General features: G+C 46.2%; 1 long non-coding RNA gene, 1 other non-coding gene and 1 pseudogene across 2 annotated transcripts; 2 read left to right on the top strand and 1 right to left on the bottom strand.

Annotated features, from left to right (window-relative positions):
• Positions 1 to 447: 447 nt before the first annotated feature.
• LOC132652465 (uncharacterized) lies at positions 448 to 14024 on the bottom strand. The gene is made up of 2 exons (XR_009590087.1): positions 8814 to 14024; positions 448 to 8634 (listed from the first exon to the last, which is right to left on the bottom strand). It is a non-coding gene; the product is annotated as an uncharacterized LOC132652465 (long non-coding RNA).
• Positions 3490 to 3621, top strand: LOC132652615 (small nucleolar RNA SNORA17). Its single transcript, XR_009590210.1, has one exon. It is a non-coding gene; the product is annotated as a small nucleolar RNA SNORA17 (small nucleolar RNA).
• Positions 14025 to 15809: 1785 nt separating the features above from the next.
• LOC110545877 (large ribosomal subunit protein uL24-like) lies at positions 15810 to 16661 on the top strand (annotated as a pseudogene).
• Positions 16662 to 19959: the final 3298 nt, after the last annotated feature.

The following is a 19959-nucleotide window of genomic DNA, read 5'->3' as shown; positions in this document are numbered from 1 at the left end:
TCTTATAATATCTTGTTAAATTTGGTTTAATGATTTAGTCTAGGGATGAGGCATCTGAATGTATGCCTGAGAGTTGTTCCCTGTCCTCTTTGTCAGTCACTTTTGGAGGGGTTTTGTTATTGTTGTTCATTTTCTGGTGTTTTTTTTTTTTTTTTTAACTTTTGTTTTATTTAATCAAGGTTATTCCCAACACACAAAATAAGTAACTGATTTTCTTCTTTGTATGTTTTGGAGTAAAATGTGCCCGGTCTGAATATTAACTTCATGTTTGGAAGACTCTTCAGTCAAAATAACCTATTCCTTAAGTTTTCCTTGTAGGAAAATGTCTTAGCTACTGGCTCAGTGTCTTTGATGGTTATGGCACTACTAAATTTAGACTGAAAAAAAAAATGGAACTTAAGAAGGTTTGGCCATCACTCCATCTGGGTCAATAATACGAGACATATGAACACTAAAGGATTCTTTTATTCTCCCCTCTCACGACACACTTAATAGCCATCTAAGGCAACCCCATGCCGGGACACCTGTGTCACAAGGGGCTCTGGTTTCGCTGAGAAAGGGAGGCAGGTGAGGACGAAGAGTTCCTCTTGGCTGGAACAGCTGCTCCCCGTCGCTGTCATGTGGCGTGCCGTCCTTCTGCGCCGTCACTCCAGATGCCACAGCGATTACGAGACATGTGTGTGGGTGATGCCAGGATCTGCCCTGCGCAAGGCGCTGCTCCCTAACTCCCACAACACAGCTTCACTGGCAATGTCCGCTTTGGGATCTTGTAGGAGCGCTGTTGCTGTGGCGGACGCCCGCCACAGTAATGAAGACTCTCCGCTTTCACTTCACACAAATTATCCCCTGGGTCGTGCGTACTGGAAGGATGGGAACCACTCAGCAAACCCGGTCCTCCAAAGCTCTGCTGTGGTCTGCCGCCAGGACCCACAATTACCATAAAACAGGTTGATTTCAGCCTGGCCTGTGCTGGAAAACGATATTTTCAATTCTTATTGGCACTTTGAAGAGAACATATTCGTCTCCAGTTATTGTGCTCCCGGCACTAAAATATTGGGAAATAGACTTTCCATATGCAGTATAAGAAAAACATCTAAAACCTAAGAGGTATTCCCACTGCCCATAATTTTTATTAGCTTTTTAAGAAAGCCCGGTGCCCATCAGATCCAGCGCTTGTTATTTTTATTGATGCCATATAGACAATCCATAATCAAAACCATTGGTAAAACTGTTCAGCCCCTCTGCTTCTGCCCCAAAATTGGCAGAAAATTCTCATTTAGAATTTGTAAGAAAAACCCAGAGGAAGTGTGCCGAAATCCTTTATGCCATATTTCCCGGCAATGGAATATTTTCCTGCCTTTGAAAGAGCAATTAAATTTTACTTGGGCAGAAGTGTAAATCCAGGTGGTACGTGGGATACCATGGCCCTCTGGTTATCCTTGGAGAAACATCATCATGCTTATTACCATCAGCTGGATCCTTTTTAAAGTGCTGGTTTATTTGTGTGTGGGGGGGAGTGTGTGTGGGTGTGGGTGTGAGTGTGTGTGCGCGCGCGCGCGCGCGCGCCCATGTGTGACGTGTGAATGCTGTGTGATGTGACACAGTGGGAGCTGAAGAACCGCTTTGTGAGTTCTTTCTTTCCGCCTTTAGGCTGTTTCCTAGAAACCGAACTTAGGCCATGAGCCTTCACAGCAAGCGCCTTCCCCACCGGAGCCATCCAGGCAGCCTAGCACCCGCCTCTGACCGCGCTTCCAACTGTGGAGTCAAGAGTCCGCGAGCATTCAATGCTTTCCCGCCTAGCATGGAAGGGAGAAGCTTTGGATCAGAGCCAGCTCCGCAAGCTGAGGAGGATCTCACCGGGGCCTGGTGCTGCCAGGACCTTCCCTCCTGTACCAGGAGGTAGGCGAAAACCACAGGGCCGTTCAAGACACTGAACACGGCTCAGAATTACTTCCTCCAGGTGGGGCGGGGAGGGGCAATGGCCCCGGCTGGTCTACAACCCAGTTCTTTTCTCTCCCTCGGGGGTTATGTCAGCCTGTGCTGCGCTTGACAGAATAAATAAACTGCAGCCTCTCACAGGAGAGAGCGAGAAGCACGGTGCAGAGAGGCTCACACACAGAAATACGGTCTTCTTCCGGAGTAAAGGCTGCACTTAGAATGTATGCTCCCAGGCATCTGTAAGCGAACACGAGAACATAGCACGGTGTGACGTTCAACTTGAATCGCTAACACAGTCCCTGTTCTCCACGAGTCACGCGTGACCGACTTCCAGGCAGACAGCTCTCAAGACGAGCACAAGAGCTTCTGCTGAGGAACACCTAAGGTCATGGCCGGACCCGCGTTGTCTGATGAGCACAGAGGACCTGCTGAGGAAAACAAGAGCTTTTTCATGACCTTCTCAGTCCCTCCATCCACAAACCATATTCTACAGAGAAAATGACTCGTGGCAAGTGTGAGATTCTTCAAGTCCTGAAGGATTCATCTCCCGTGAATCACCGAGTTCTGGTGACTGAGCCCCGGGTGGGAAGTGAGAGGACAGACAGTTCAGAGACACAAGCTGAGAGGTGTCTGTAGGGATGAGAGGAGGCAGACAACAGTGTGACCGGAGAACAGAGGGAAAGGGAGGTGATGAGGGACCTACAGAGAGGATCTCGATGCAGTACTAGTAAGGCAAAGAAGGGCTTTGTGGACCAGAAAGTGAGGAGGCCAAACACCTTGTTCTTCCAAAACCTATCTCTTTCTTTCAAGACTGCATTTTTTTTTTAACATGAAGAAAAACAGAGGGCAGTGGGTTAGGGAGAGAGCCCAGAATTCCTTATGCATAGCATTATAGAATTAGCATGTGGGGAAAAAACAAAAAACAAAACATTTGGCAAAGAGGAAGGTAGGAACCTAACCCCCATACCAGGCCAACTAAACCCTCACCACAGCACGGAGGTACTTTGGTGTCTGAAAATGACCCATGGCTCATGATGATATTCAAATATACACCCCTGGGTGGAGATTTAAGATGCTGAGGAAATGTGCTTTGAACTAATTGCACATAACGGACAAGTCAAGAGAGACAAAGCCTGGACTAAGCAAATGAGTCAAAAAAAAAAAAAAAATCCCTACTCTGTGACATAAAAGCCCCAACTCATTGCACCATGGGCCAGTTCTGAAGCTAAAATGTCTCCCATTGCTCCAAATTGCTTCCCTCCCTCGGGCACATGTTTCTTCTTAACGAACCATCCCTGCCTCTGGTATACTCATGCATCTCTGCTCAATCCTTTGTTTTGGGACCCAAGAACCTGGAACCCTGCCAACATGTCACTGAACCCCAACACAAGCTGATGTTGGAGGAATGCTCTTATTTTTCCCTTCCTAAAGCATCCCACAAATGCCCTGAGCATTAGCACGCTGTGGGCGTTAAAGGAGTTAGTCAGTGTCTATTACAAGTTAGTACACATGATGCAGGTGATTAGCTGGGGTTAGAAATGGAATTAGCTATCTGTCTCTAGAGGCCTTGCAGGTGTGGCTCCTGTGTCACCTGTGTGTGAGTAGGTGGCAGAGAGGAGAGAGGCTATGTCTAAGCTCAGTGCTCTGACGTGTGAACATCTGGATGATTAGTAGCCCAGAATGGGGAGCAAGCCAGAGACTAGAAGAAGAACCCACAGGCCTTGGGCAGGAGTGAGCCTGAGACAGGTGACCCTCACAAAGGAGCCACCGGGGTGGCTGGGCGAGGAGCAAGCCTAAGACAACCACCAGACCAGCGCCACAGGGCCTGGACAGAGAGCGAGCCTGAGATAACCACAGACCTGAGGGAGCAGACCATGCAGGAGATGACCTCTGTCCGGTGCCATAACACACAAGCAGGGCACAGCTCTCCTGAGACCACTGAGATGGACAGCTCTCTTGAGACCCCAGGAGCCACTAAGAGGAGCAAGTAAGTGGTGGAGAAATGAAAGAGAATCCAGAAGGCTGTGGGCACACTGAGGATAGGCAGAACTGGAGACCCCAGGGTGGTGAGGAACAGCCTAATGTGAGTAGCTGGTGATGCCACCTGGGGCCATGGTGGAGTGCTGGCCTGTGCTGTCACGTCTGGGTCCACGGCCCTGCGGCAACAGAGGTTTGTTACCACCGAAGGCCAGGCAGACATCCATGGTCTGGGTTGCTGCCCTGGACACGTTGACATCTGAGGGCTGTGTGTAACTGGCCCCACCCTTTACCTCAGCAACGTGGGAGAGCTGACCCTGGGGTCCTGAGGGCTGACCCATCCTCTAGCCACCTGCAGATCCAAAACTACAGGATCTCCATGACACAGGGGAACAACAGGATATCCGAGAGGAGACCCAGTGAGGTTCTAGTATTGATAGTGTAGCAGGAGTCAGAGGCCCCGTACCAAGACCAACGAGTCGTTGCAATGAACATTTGCAAGCAAAGAAGTGTGGACAAAAGGGTATACTGTAAAGGGTATACCACAGTGTGGGACACAGTGGGACACACTACAGCTTCCACAATGCCGTGGGGAAGGTGGCAAGGGTGGAGGGAGAATGCGAAGGGAGGGTGATATGAGTAGGCTGAGGATATAACCAATAAAAATGTTTTGTTTTTTTTTTAATGAAATTAGCTGACCAGTAAGTCAAAAGTTAAAGTTATGTTGTCTTTATGCAGCGATTAATCCTCATTGTCAACTTAGCTGGCTTCAGAAGCACCTAGGTATGTCCAGACAGGACTAAGTGAGGGCGGAAGACCCACGGAGTGGGGGTAGCTTCCACCCACAGACTGGGGACCTGATAAAAAAAGGGGGTGCAGGGAGGAAAGAAAGCAACTGAGCATCTGCAACCATCTCTCCCTGCTTGCCGACCATGGATGCTCACTCCTGCCGCCATGGCCAGCCTTTGGGACTGGACCCTTAGCCGGGGGTGGGGGGGGGGGGGGCAAATAAGACTTCAGTAATTGCTTCCAATACTTGTCAGCATTTCCAACTGCTTTGTTTTATTCCATAAACGTTCCGAAACTGAAACCATGCGACTTAAAGTGGATGGGAGCAAGGGTAATGTGAGCCGGCTGACACGAAACTCAAAATTCTCTCTCAGTTTAACCAGAAAACCATACAAGACAGCTGTGCCCCTCTCTTCCCCAATTCCTCCCGCCTGCTCCCCACCTCAGGGCTGTGTGCTGGTAATGCCGAGTTCTTATCTTCTTCCCTGACACACACACACATACTGGCCTTACATTTGCTGGTTGCCCGGTACACTGTCCTTCGTGGGTTGATCCAATTATCATTGATAATTCAGCAAATTCCTCTGAAGGGGATTAATGTTTCTGGAACATTAGCAAGCTCGGCCTGGATCTACACACCACCACAGCCCGATTGTTTAAAAGAAAGGAAAGAGCCAGGCACCTGTTTTCTCTACCTGGTGCCAAATAAATGGGTTTTAGTCTCGGGAGAAGGTTTTCTTTCTGTTTCTGCTGTTTTTCATTTCTTTTGATTTCACTGGATTAACCCGGAATTGGGAACGTCGTAGAGACACAGACTGATAGTAAAAGAGCACTGGCTTTAAGCTCAGGCAAACAGGTCATAAAAAATCGATGTGGAGGAGCTAAAGCGGTACCCCCCGCAGAACAGTGCTGCAGAAGCAATGAGGACCAGACTTTGATCTTCACAACTCACACTAAAAACCCAAAAACAGGTACAGAGGTACACACCTACACACACACACACACACACACACACACACACACACACACACATTTATCCAAGACACTTATGAGGCCCAGCGCCCACATGTGTGGCTCTTTATCAAGTTCTGACCTACCATCTGTGTCAGCACTGCCCACAACAGCTCAAGTAGGCCGACGTGTGACTCTGGCCATTGCTCCAGACACAACAAACTGTAGACCTTGGAGGTAACCATGCGATAGTAATTCTGCAGACACATGAAACCTGTAAGCCATGCAGGCCATGGTAGGCTCCAGCCCCATATCAGAAAATTGCAGATAGCCTAAGAGTCCAGGCAGAAAGCGGCTACAGCGCCAACTGCCATGGCAATTCCCTATCAGGGCAGCACTGGGAAAACTAGAGCTTCATCTTTTATGTTCTTAGTCTTCTTAAAGATGGGTTCAGAGGGAACAATAGGGAAGGCCTGCTGAAAATCTTGAAGTTACGTCCTTTGCTTAGCACCTACATGGCAGACGAGAAGGTGGAGAAAGCTGTGAGGAAGAGCGAGGCAGCCCAAAGTGTTCAGAAAGGTATGCTTAGGAAAGAAATAGAACAAATGAAAAGGAAATGAGAAATTACACTTTTCTAAGTTGGGACTCAAGAAAGTGGATAATTTCCACAGTGCTACAGGATGGAGGAACTGAAAGCCAGTGCACCATGAGAGGATAGAAAAAGTAGTCCCACACTTTTTGAGGACACACACACACACACACACACACACCGTCTTCCAGTCTCCCTGAGGGGTGGTCTTTTGCCAGGTGGTGGATTGGCCCAGATTGTTTAACTCTTAAAGAGGAGACAACAATGTGTGTCTAATCTTTGGAGAAGAACAGATTGCCAGATGCCACGGGAGAGGGGTTCATCCTCTGTAGTCGTTAAGGCTCCTGTAACAATACCCACTGGACCCATCACAGCAGGGGTGTCCCAGGATTCCAGAAGTATAAAGCCGCCAGTGTGCAATGCTTGGGAAAGTGGTGAGCGTGCAGTTCCAGGCCCAGAGCTGAAGCACAGGCTGAGGCCAGGAAAGCTATGAATGTGAAGCTTGCTGAGGAGGTTGGAGTCCAGTCCCTTCTCCCAAAGTATTGACCATGCAGCTCAGGGACTAGAAGACCATTCTAGAGTTTTAAGAATTAATGTCTGCCCTGTTGAGGTTTGACCTTGCCTGGGGCCTCCTCCGCACCCACTGTGTTTGCCCAGTTTTGGAAGCAATTGACTTCGCTGTGATCTCCCGGGCTCACAGCTGGAGAATTCTCCTCAAAGCGAATCATGCTTCAGTGTCACGCGTGTCTGACTTCTCCTAGGACCTGGTCTCTGGAAATTTCAACTGATTCTGGAACAAGATTCTGGAACAACTGGGGTGGGGATGGGTTGCTATTGGTCTAGATGGATGTATTTTGTGTGTGAAAAGAATGTGATAGAGAATAGGAACAGACACTACAGTTTGTGCCCCCAAGGGTTCGTGGGTTGTAAATCTAATCTTTAGTCTACAAAATGTGGGGAAGCTGGACATTTGTAAGTTTATTAGGTCACGGGGACTTCGCTTTCATGAATAAACTGTTATCATGAGGGTTGGTTCATTTAAAATGTGAGTTAGGGGCTTTGAGATGGCTCGGAGGACAAAAGCTTTTTCTGGTAAGATGACCTGAGTCTGATTTTTATCTCCAGGACCCACATGGTAGAAGGAGAAAATAGACTCCAAAAAGATGTCCTCCGACTCCCACAGGTGGGAGTACATAGGAACACATACACACACTAAATATGGTTTAACTTTTAAAAAAATTAAACTGTGAGATTAGGCTCTTGCCTCCGTCACCTTTTCACCTGATGGCACTGCCAGAAACTGTCACTTTTCAAACCTAGGGGTCACAGTCTATGCCCCAAGCCTGTTTCAGCCACTCATTCCCAGTAGGCCAATTTTAAAAGTCAAATTGCTAGTGGAAGGCAGGGAAGGGAGATTTATTCACTATGGCCATATTGGAAAGCGAGACCAGGCAATCCAGCGGTCCTCCGAGTCAGCCTTTGGGGTCCTGACCTTCAAGTTTACAGAGTGGGCCAGGGATGTGCACATCTAAGCAGTCCAGGTCAAGGTGTGGTCCTGCCCCCACTGACCCACCATTGTCTGGGCTTCAGGCTCATCTCATTAGGTGGTCAGACAAGCTCTTAAACTCTTTCCAGGAGACAAGATTCCCCTCTGGCTGGCACCTTTTTCTTCTCCCAGAGTGAAATTCCTAGGGGAGAAATTCCCATTTCTTTATGGTCCATTGTTCCAACAGTCTGACTGAGAGACACAAATGTCTCTTTAGGACACCTTCCTCTGTGAATATAACAAACTGTCCTGAGGAGCCATGTTATTGCCACGTTCCTTCAGCAGAACAGCAGTCTTTGGTTTTCCCCCTAGGCCCCTGGCCAGTCTCCGCTCAGGTCCTTGGCCCCCTGAGCAGTGTCAGGCATGGGTTCTGTCTTGTGGATGGACCTTGAATACAATTAGAGAGCAGTTGGTTCCTCCCACAACATTTGTGCCACTATCACACCCACGTATCTTATAGGCAGGTCACCACGGTGGATCCAAGGGTTTGTGGCTGCGTTGGTGTTTCCCCTTCTCCTCTGGCAGCGTGCAGAATACCATGAACACTGGTCAAACACGTAGAGCTCGGGAGACAACTTGCAGAATCTTTCTCTCCTTCCACCATGAAGGTCCTAGGGATTGAACGCAAGCACCTTGAGCCTCTCGGCCATCTTGCCGGCCCTAGCTGCTTGTTTGGAAAATACAGTTTTCAAGAACCAGAGTCAAGGGAGTGAGGCGGAGCTGTCCGATCGCATGGTGAGATGGTGCTGTCAGTGGCTGTGGTACAGAAGGGCAAACACAGCCCCATGCTGCAGCCAGCGTTCCCCTCAGAGACCTCAATTCAGGTGAAGCCTGGATTCTTGACCTGATCAAAGAAAGGAATCAAAGGCTGAGCCAGTGTGAGGCGGAGTCGGGCCTTATTCAAAGGAAAACATTTTAAAGCAGATTTGTGTGGAGTTGCTAGAAGGAGAGGTGTCCAGAGAAAAGATAAAACACAGGGGAGGAAAGGTGTGAGCTTCTCCACAGAGAAACACACTTCCTTACCTTATAACAGGTGCCTAGGAGGTCTGGGTGGGCTCTGAAGTCACAGCTTCAAAAACTTGCTTAGGCATCTAAAGCCATCATGGGATGGCTCCGGAGGTGCCCTGGACAGTAGCCAGTAAGGTGAAACAAGAGGTCAGAGAGTTAGGGAGTTTTCACTGTGAAAAGTAACTCTTCACCAAGTTCCCAGAAAATAATGAGAGAGAAACATGGCCATAAGTGTGCACTCCCAGGCCTTAAACCTGGCTTGCCATTTTAATCCTCCTTGGAAAGCATCTCTATACATAAGAAGTATTATCTGTGTGTTGACCCTGTCACAGTGAATCTTGTTCACTGTGCTAGGATTCTGACTGACTCTCAGCTGGCCAGAGGCTTCTACCAGACTCCAGCAAGGGCCCCTTGCCCTTCCCACAATCCCTTGGTTTTTTGTTTTCCCAGCCTGCCACACTGTCTGAAAGTTTAACTATGATATTCATTGTGAGATATTTTCAGTCATTTGGTGTTTCCTCATTAGACTGTCTGACCATGTCTTTGAAGCTCTCTTTGGTTCTGTGCCCAACCTCATTCACTTCTCTCTAATCTCAACCCCACAAGAGTCTAAGACAATAAAATAAAACACTGGGAAATCTTGCAAATCACATATAATAGATTACTGAAATTAGCATCCAGCCAGCAGCCTTAAGTATTTAATCGTTATTAAATTTTATCTGAAGTGTACAAGTCCCACTGGCAAGTTAATATTACAGAGACTCAAAGCGAGAAAGTGGTTTCTGCAGGAAGGGTGAAAGGGAATGGAGATTCGTGGAGACCGACCAATCCAGTCACAGCCCGTTCTTGGGCTCCTTGCCATCGTGGTGGGTCTGCCCTGGTCTCACGGCCTGATCTCTGAGTGTTGGGAAATGCAAACTGAGACACACCGGTTTATACCTGCTGCTTGGGTGCTAAGGGCATGGCCCCCCAGAAAGATCTAAGTCTCTTCCATACACTTGAGTTGAACTAGACTTTTTTCTTAAAAGGCCAACTCTCTTGAGTCCATGTAGGTTCTGTGTTTCCTAGGCTTCTTCCCTACTGAGCTCACTCTCCCTGCCCTGCAGAGGCCTGTCTTCCAGGCCCTTCCCACGAGCCAGGTGTATGGAGCAGTGGTAGCCTAGTGTTGTCCTAACACTGGGAGTGTGGGGGGTTCTGAGATCTGAGGCTGAGAGGGTTAGAATGCTTCCATTGTCTCCTCTCCATCTGTGTGAGGCCTCAAAGACCTTTAAATTTCCCCCTTTTGTCCCTGGAATATTGTCAGAACTGCCAATAGATGAGTGTGCTTTAATAAAGCAGGTGGCATCAACTTTTTCTTACACATTTTTGGGGGAAACTCATGCCATGACGTCTAAGTGGAAGTAAAAAGACAACCCTCTGGAGTTGAATCTCTCCCTTCACCATGTGGGTCCCAAGGAACCAACATAGATGGTTTTTGTAGTTGCTTTCATGCTGTGATTCAGACTTGAGTAGAAATGGTATGGCTTCCCACAGCCAAAATGTTTGCTATCTAATCCTGTACGGGAAAAGTTTACCCATTGTTGGTTTAAAGTGTTGTTAGTCTCCTTCCTGGCATAAAACCAAATCTCTGAGACAGACAGGTCTTCAGGTTTGGCAGCAAGTGCTGTTACCCACTGATACACAGGGTAGGAGCCCCAACAACTTTTAAGGAACATTCTAAAAAGAAAGACACGCAAAATTCCCATGTCAACCACGAGAGAGCTTTGAAAATGAACCTTCATGACGCAGTTATTATCTGCAAAGAATCCAAAGAGGAAGAGAGAGACAATGTCTTTTAGACTTGGTCACACTACGTGTGTATCATGTGTCTCATGTCCAGAGCTACATTATCTACACCCAAATGCCTCACTACTTCTATCCTGTGCTATAACCAAACATTACTTTCTCCTACAGGAAGAGATCTCCCTGAGATGCTTTCATTCCATCTTAGGTATCTCTGAGCCCTGTCTCCCAGTAGGCTTTATGAACAGGACTTGAATGAATGAATGAATGAATGAATGAATGAACATTCTCACTGCCCTGTGAAATGAAGACAGCCTTTTTTACTCCAGTCTAAATTTACCTGCATATGTGTATGTCTACTTCCCGTTTCCCAAAGAGCTGTTGGTTTCTTGTTCCCCAACACCTACTTCACATTAGAAATTCAAGAGGCAGAAGGTCTAGGGTAGAGGCATGCCAACAGGAGCCGTGGGCTAAATTCAAACTATTGCTCTGTTCTGGAAATTAGGTGTCACTGAGTCACAGTTATGAGTCTATTCATCTGATGGGGGAGGAACTGGTTTCGTAGTTGCTTTTGTACTGTGATTCAGCTGAATAGAGATGGTATGGCCCCCCACAGTCAAAATATTTACTATCTAGTCCTTTACAGGAAAAGTTTATCCATCTTTGATCTAAAGTATTCTCCTTCCTGGCATAAGATCAGCTCCCTCTGAGACAGACAGATGGAGAGACAGACACAAACACTCCTCTTATGATGGGAAATGAAGCCATTTATCTATGATATTATCCAGATCTGGATTCTCCCCCTTGCAAGCAGCTGTGGCCCAATAATGCCAAAGATTTCTTATGTGGTCCATCCAAGCTCCACAGCAGAAAAGCAGCCCCCTCAGTATTGTCTCATGACTGAAAGCTCACAGCCCTGTCTTCTGTGAGATTAGAGAAGGATGATAGCCCTGGAGGCCTTTCGGACAAGATCCTATTATGCCCTGCTAGGAGCTAATGTCATATTGAAACTCTGAGATGCAGAATTCTGAATAGAAGAGGAATGGACATCCTCAAAAACTTACGTTGGAAATTTAATGTGAAGAGTTCTGGTAACCCACCAGGAGCACGTGGTCACCTAAATGTCCAATATGGTGCTACAAACCAACAATCCCAACACTCAGGGGGCTAAGGCATAGGGATCATAAGTTTTACACCAGCTTGGGCTGTACAGTGAGATCCTACATCCAAAAACACAAAAAGGGGAGGGGAGAGGAGAGTCAAGACCCAAGGACTTTTATCCAGATAGCTTAGACTTGGAAAGTTAGGCAGAAAACCCATGAAACAAACCATAGCTCATTACATGATAATCCACATTCTCTTGTACGTTTTTCCTAGACATTTCCTGTGTGAAGGTCACATTTCAGAGCAGTTTGACTTACTTGATGCTGTAACCAAAAAGAAGAAGAAGAAAAAGGAGGAGGAGGAGGAGGAAAAGGAGAAGAGAGGGAAAGAAGGGAGAGAGAGAAGAGAAGGGAAAGAAGAGAGGATGGGAGGGATGGAGGGGGCTGTTTTGGCTCACAGTTTAAGAGTAAGGTCCATGACAGTACGAGTTCAAGGCAGCTATCACACTGCATCAACCGCTTTCTTTTTTTATTCAGAGAGAACTGCAACCGTGAGATGGTGTGGCCCACATTGGGTCTCTTTAAGTCAATTAACCTAATTAGCCTAGATAAACCCTCCCAGACATTCCCAGAAATGTGTTTCTTCTGTGGAGATTCTGAATCCCATCGAGTTGACAATCAAGATAAGTCATCTGGCCTCACTCTTTTCATAGCTTTTTGCATTCCGTGTCCCTTTGTGATATAAACCCAAAGGTGGCTCTGATTTCAGTCACGAACTGGCTAAAGCCCCAGACAAATGAACCCTGGGTTTATGTGCATTCTGCCTTTCTTTCTTATATGAACTAAGCCTCATCGTAATAACAAACAAACAACAAATTAAAAAAAAAAACAAAAAACAGTTCCTAAGAGGACATGTTTGATTTGGAAAGAAAAGTAACAGCTATCGTTCCCTGGCCTTTCCTGGATCCACAGTCTGGAGTCCACTTTCAAACAGGTAGCCACTAGCCAAAGACAGCCCCTTAAATTTAAAGTAATTAGAAAGTTTTACATTAAGAAATCAATGTCTCCCTAGAACTCATTGGTACAGGAGACAACTTCCTGAACAGAACACCAACAGCACAGGCTCTAAGAGCAACAATCAATAAATGGGACCTCCTCCCACTGAAAAACTTCTGTAAAGCAAAAGACACTGTCATCAAAACAAAATGACTGCCTACAGATTGGGAAAGAATCTTCACCAACCCTTTTTCTGACAGAGGACTAATATCCAGTATATATAAAGAACTAAAGAAGCTGAAAAGCAGCAAACCAAGTAATCCAATTAAAAAATGGGGAACAGAGCTAAACAGAGAATTCTCTGTAGAGGAATATAGAATGGCAGAGAAACACTTAAAGAAATGCTCAACGTCATTAGCCATCAGGGAAATGCAAATCAAAACGACCCTGAGATTTTACCTTACACCCATCAGAATGGCCAAGACGAAAAACTTGAGTGACAACACATGCTGGAGAGGCTGTGGAGAAAGGGGAACCCTCCTCCACTGCTGGTGGGAATGTAAACTTGTACAACCACTCTGGAAATCAATCTGGCGCTTTCTCAGACAACTAGGAATAGAGATTCTTCAAAATCCAGCCATACAACTCCTAGGTATATATCCAAAAGAGGCTCAAGTACACAATAAGGACATTTGCTCAACCATGTTTGTAGCAGCTTTATTTGTAATAGCTAGAAACTGGAAATAGCCCAGATGCCCCTGAACTGAAGAATGGATGCAGAAATTGTGGTATATCTACACAATGGAATATTACTCAGCAATGAAAAATAAGGAAATTGTGAAATTTTCAGGTAAATGGTGGGACCTGGAAAGGATCATCCTGAGTGAGCTGTCCCAGAAGCAGAAAGACACACATGGTATATACTCACTCATATAGACATGTAATATAGGATAAACCTACGAAAATCCGTACATCTAAAGAAACTAATCAAGAGAGAAGACCCTGACTAAAATGCTCAATCCTCATCCCAAAAGGCAAAGAGGAAGGACATCAGAAGAAGAAGAAAACAGGAAACAAGCTAGGAACCTGCCACAGAGGGCCTCTGAAAGACTCTGTCCTGCAGACTATCAAAGCAGATACTGAGATTTATGGCCAACTGTTGGGCAGTGTGCATGGAATCTTATGTAAAAAGTGGGAAATAATAAGATCTGGAGAGGACAGGAACTCCACAAGGAGAGCAACAGAACCAGAAATTTGAACACAGGAGTCTTCCCAGAGACTCATACTCCTACCAAGTACCATGCATGGAGATAACCTAGAACCCCTGCACAGATGTAGCCCATGGCAGTTTAGTGTCCAAGTGGGTTCCATAGTAATGGGAAGAGGAACTGCCTCTGACATAATCTGATTGGCCTGCTCTTCAATCACCTCCCCCTGAGGGGAGAGCAGCCTTACCAGGCCACAGAAGATGACAATGCAGCCATTCCTGATGTGATCTGATAGACTAAGATCAGAAGGAAGGAGAGGAGGACCTCCCCTATCAGTGGACTTGGGGAGGGGCAGGCATGAAGAAGCGGGAGGGAGGGTGGGATTGGGAGGGAGGGTGGGGTTGGGAGGGGAGGAGGGAGGGGCTTATGGGAGGATACAAAGTGAATAAAGTATAATTAATAAAAGTTTAAAAAAAAAGAAATCAGTATCTGGGGCTGGGGAAATGGCTCAGAAGTTAAGAGCATTTGTCCTTGCAAATGCTGGGTTTGGGTTCAAATCCCAGAATCTACATGGTATTTAACAACTATCCATAACTCCAGTTACAGGATGCATATAATACAGACACATACATAAAACTGTAGAAAGAAAGAAAGAAAGAAAGAGAGAGAGAGAGAGAGAGAGAGAGAGAGAAAGAAAGAAAGAAAGAAAGAAAGAAAGAAAGAAAGAAAGAAAGAAAGAAAGAAAGAAAGAAAGAAATCAGTCTCTTTTTGATCCTAGCCACCTTCCAAGATCTTAGCAGGTCAGCATGCTAGTGATGGCCATATTAGACCAGTCATGTCACCATGGAGATCTCTGCAGGACAGTTTACTCTCACAGAGGATGTCAGTTCCCACCAAATGTTGGGTGTGAAAGTGTATAACTCTTCCTTGCCAAGAGAAGAAATCAGACCTGAATAAAACAAAGCCTCTGGGTCTAACTCCCGCTTATAGGAAATGTAGAGAAGGGAGGGTGTTTCACAGCACCGTGGGGCCCCATAGAGCTGATTGCAAGTTGTGGAAATACTTTACAAAATGGAAATGGCGAGGATCTTATAAACAAAGCTATTGAAAGGGAAACTTTGATAGTTCCAAAGATTTAACATATCAAACAATCACAATTCATAGCCCTTAGTGAAAGCCAGTTCAAATAAACCATAAAATAGAGTTACAAACTGTAAAACAACTCTGCAAGCTTGCATGCTCAGTAGATCACCATTATTAAAAGGCACATGCTGAGGGCTGCAGAGATGGCTCCACAGCTGAGAACACTCGCTGCTCTTGCGGCGGGCCAGAGTTTGACCCCCAGCACCCATACAGTGGCTCACAACCATCAATAGTTCCCTTTTGACCTCTGCAGGTACCAAGCATGCCTGAGGTGCACATACATATGTGAAGGCAAAACATTTTCACATAAAATAAAATGAATAAATCTAATGCGTTTTGTTTTTCTAAAAGAAATGCTTGGAGGTTAGATGGCGGTAGACGGTGGATAGCCCTCTGGGAATATTTTTCAAGAAACAACTCACATTTAATTTGACAGTCTGCATGAGCTGGAGGGAGGACACTCACCTGTCACATGTGAAAAAGCATAAACCCAGTGATCTGTTTCTAAGAAAGGAAAGGAAAGGGGGGGGCAAAGAAGAAGAGGTTTTTCCTTTGAATACAAACACATCACTTAGATCAAATTTTGAGCAAAAAGCAAGAAGGGAATACCAGGTGTCTTTTCAGACCCCACCCCGTGCACCTCAACTGTCAACCATAGCCACGAGAGAAGAAATTGTCTCTAAGAGCAAACCTGCTGCATTCAAAGGAAGGAAATATTTTAACTACTGTTCATCTATTCAATTCCAAGGTCAATAATCCCACAGAAATAGACAGGAAGAATGGAGACTCCATCGTCTTACTTCACAGAGCAGCTGCAGGAGGGCCTTGGCTTTATCTTTGTAAGAGGTTCATGTTCTCAGGTCACACTGCCTGAATGAAGGCGTTCAGTCGTCAAAGTTTCAACTTCTCCCACATTACCCCTGATAAAATGGATGGCTCTACAGTTCCTAACAGTCAGAGTTTCTGTTTCTTCCTGGTTTCTTCTGGTTCCAAAGTTCTGAACTTCTTGAAGGCCATGGATGGTCCTCGAGAGAATATGTCTACCACCACTGCATAAACAGACACCAAAATAACGTTCAGTCTCTTTGTGGCTTCTGACTGAAGCAAGAACTGCCAATCGCATCCCCATGCACCTTCTTACATTTGGAGGAAGAGCTTGTCTTCCCCTTTTTCCAAAGAGCTGAAACAGAAGTATAGTGTTCTATCTATGCCCATCAAAAGGAAGATGTTTTGTCTGAGTTCAGATGCAAAATTTCAGGTTGTATGAGAACACTACAAAGGCCAGCAGACCGGCAAAGTGGTCCATGTGTAGGAAGAAACATGTTATCTACACTGAATAAGCGCAGTGAGAACAGGCTAACAGCACAACTATCCACATGGGCATCCAACCCAGCAAGGTGGTTATCACCAGGTTAAAGCTGGACAAAGACCACAATTTAAAAAAAAAAAAAAAAATCTTGGAAGGGAAAGCCAAGTCTCAATAAGTAAGAAAGAAGGGGAAACACAAGGAAGAAACTATAAGAAGATGCAGGAGGAGAAATCTCAGACACAACTTTCATAAGACACTGCTTAAACTGAGAGAGAGAGAGTTGGTTAATACTATCACTTTGGCAGGATCTACAGTCATATAGGAGACAAACCTCTTGGCATATCTGTGAATAAGTTTCTAGGTTGGGATAAATAAGATGGGAATGGGCCTGAACTAAGGAGAAAGTAAGTTGAACACCAGCATTCACCTCCCTCTGCTTCCCAGTCAGAGGTGCAATGCGACCAGCTGCAAAAGCTCCTCCCTCCATGATGAAATGACTGTATCCCCGAAAACTGCAAATCAAGATAAGCCCTTCCTCATGCAAGCCGCTTTGGTTAGACATTTTGTCCTGGCAATGGAAAGGTAACCAATACAGAGTTAGCTTCGAGCACGATTCACTAAAGCTGACATCTCTTTGACTCCAAAATGTATGTACGTTACATGGTACTCAACCAGAATAAAACTGAAATGTATAAATAGATTATGCCATGTGTTGCTCAGCTTTCCATTTTTGTGACAAATGGCTGATATAATCAACTCACGAAAGAGAAAGCGTTTATTTCGGCCCCTAGCTCTGGAGGGCTGTCTGTGACGGGCTGGCACTGTTGCTTAGGCCATGCCGCCCACAGTCAGCCTGAACCCCATGGTGGGTACAAGGGATGGCACAAACCTGATTTCTTCAGGACAAAAAAGTGGGGAAGGGACCAGGTGCCCTTCCTTCCAGGTCATTCTTCCAATGACCTAATGGCTTCCCTGTCCAGCTAGGTCCCACCTCTGAAAGATTTACCCACCACCAAGAGATCAAGTTTTTAAGATGTGGGGTGGGGGAGGGTGTGTGACACTTGATGGTTTTCGAACCCAGGAAGCCGAGAAACATGGAATGGGAACAAGCTTAGGAGTCAGAGACTGACAGCCTTTGTTCCAGGGCATGTCCGGACCAGCCTTCCAGATGTTTTGACTCTAACTGGTCTTAATTGCCAACATCTAAAACTATGCAGGCATCACATAAGTAGCAAGAGTGGGACCGTCATTGACAAGTCAGGATCTCTGGCACGGTGGGCGCTCGGCTCCCACGTGGTACCAATAAGCAAAACTGAGCCACAGATGCTGATGGAGGGGCGTTTATCCCACATGCAGCAGCCCCCCTCCACCACCACCACCCCCCTTCCCCGCTGAGCTTCTGTTTCAGAGTTACACAGCTTTGGGGCTTGAACCCCTCCTCACCTCCGAGGCATCCAACCTAGAGACATCAATAGGGCAAACTCCATAAACACACAGTGTGTCAAAGACTACCAGAAGTTCTGCTCCTTCATCCTTTCCTCAAAAGTTTCTTCTTGGGGATGACCCAGGCATTGTGAGGGTTTGGAGAGCAGCCGAGGACGCTCAGCTAAAATAGTTTTGTCTTTGGTTACAACCGGAATAAACCTGTGAACAGACAGCTGTTCTGTGCCAGCTAAAATTCGGAAGTCTTGGGTGGGACAGCAGGAGCTTAGGATAGGAGATGAGAAACACGCTGGAGGGGTTGAATCCTGATGCCAAGTTTCTCTCTTTATTGCCATGGCAGCAAGAAGAGAAATGTTAAGAGGGGAAAGCTTCGCTAGAGTGGACAGTCTGCGAGGCACAGGGAGTGCCAGCCTCCTCAAACACATTTGCAGGAAAATCACAGCTACAGAAAACCCCAGAATGAAAATGGCCAGGAAAGAATAAAGTCCATGCAGTGTCTTTATATTTCAAATGGAGGTCCTGGGGCCTAGGCTTCTATCACACTGGGGACATTATTAATAAGCAAACATCTGGATTGACTTGAATTTAAATTTAAGTGCCCTGAGTATTCTGGCTCAATCAATCATAACTAGAGTACATTTCCCTACAACCCCACTATCCCTGTGTCCTTAACTTACCTTCACTTCTTCTGACACTTCTAACTCATCTTGGTTTTTTTACAAAAACAGATAGTATTACATAGGTGTTTAAGAAGCAACAATGTATGGAATTGGTCTTGGGTTCTCCTAACTGGGCCCTTTTCCCCACACCATTTGTTTCTACCTTTTGGGGGTTTTGCTGTTGTTGCTCTGGTTTTGTTTGGGTGAGGATTTTGTGGGGGAAGGAAGTTCAGACAGGGTCTCACTTTGTAGTCCTAGCTGTTCTGGAACTTGCCATGTAGACCAGGCTGGCCCCAAACTCACAGAGATCTGCCTGCCTCTGCCTTCTGAATGCTGGGAGTATAGTGGCATACCTATGAGGCCTGGTGGGTTTCTGCCTTTTAGCTAATGGCTTAAGCGTGTCACCCCAAGATGGCCAAGATTTACCAACACAATCTGGGTTGGGTTGTAATTAAAACTTAGGCCGTTACGAAGCTTTCTATTGATTCTAACTTTTCAATATGGAATTTGCCAAGGTTTGCCTGGTTTCTCATGGTGTTTGGAAGAAACATATAAAATCTGGTGGCAAATGCCAGATTCACCCATGACCATGGCCAAGTCTAACTGGTATTCTCAAATGTATTCCGAAAGCAAGAAAAAAAAGAAAGAAACCATAAAATCAAAGGCCAGCCAAACACATCTGCACGGACGCCGGCGGAACACCAGGAGTGGGCAGAAGAAGCATCAGCCCGTAAACACCACGCCGGCACCGGGTGCACCTCAGCAATCCTCACCCCACCTCCAAGGGGGGGTTGGTCCAGAGCCCTGGGCTGCTATGGCTGAGCCAGAGGGGTGTGAGCCAAGAGGTTGCTATGCCGAGCCCCACCCACGGACAGGAGTTAGTCATTTCCAGGCTCCTGTGCCCGAAGTGAGATGCTTGTCATTTCCCATGGCTTATGTGAAGAAGAATACTAATAATAAAGAGAGAATACTAATAATAAAGAGAACAAACAAAAGAGAGAGCCACACTCAGGTAAAGATAATCCTGACTATTGTCTAGGAAGCTGGGTGCCACGGTCAGGCAAAAACCCACAGTGATCTCAGGGACTCCACTGACATTCATTTCTCAGAGATTAGGCTGTGACAGGGCTTCAAGTCATGTAGAACTGTTCCCATTCCCCAGGGCCTCCACTGTATTTATACACAGGATCCCATATTATTTTTCCTGGTGTTATGGCAACAAGAACTTCAGTGTTTACAGAACTATCAAGTTCTGACAGGCTAAGCTGAGGACTTTGCACCCCTGGCTTGCATTAAAATGGAGTGAGGGACTAGGAAGCTCTCGGCTGTCTGAACAGCCGGGGCCTGAGTCTGGAGAAGGGGGAAGCCAACCGACCCAGTGGGCAGCAAGGTCGCTCTGCCAGGAGAAGTCACCCATGGGAACCTATAGGTTAGGGCCTATTAGGTTATAGTGAACTCAAAAGAATAAAACCAAAGTCCAAGCACAACTTCATACTCCACTCGGAGCATGTTTGTGTG

This window comes from Meriones unguiculatus, chromosome 2 (genome assembly GCF_030254825.1).
Source record: "Meriones unguiculatus strain TT.TT164.6M chromosome 2, Bangor_MerUng_6.1, whole genome shotgun sequence".
Classification (NCBI taxonomy): Eukaryota; Metazoa; Chordata; class Mammalia; order Rodentia; family Muridae; genus Meriones; species Meriones unguiculatus.
The sequence above is the reverse complement of the archived record's forward strand: the minus strand, read 5'-3'. Positions and strand labels throughout refer to the sequence as shown.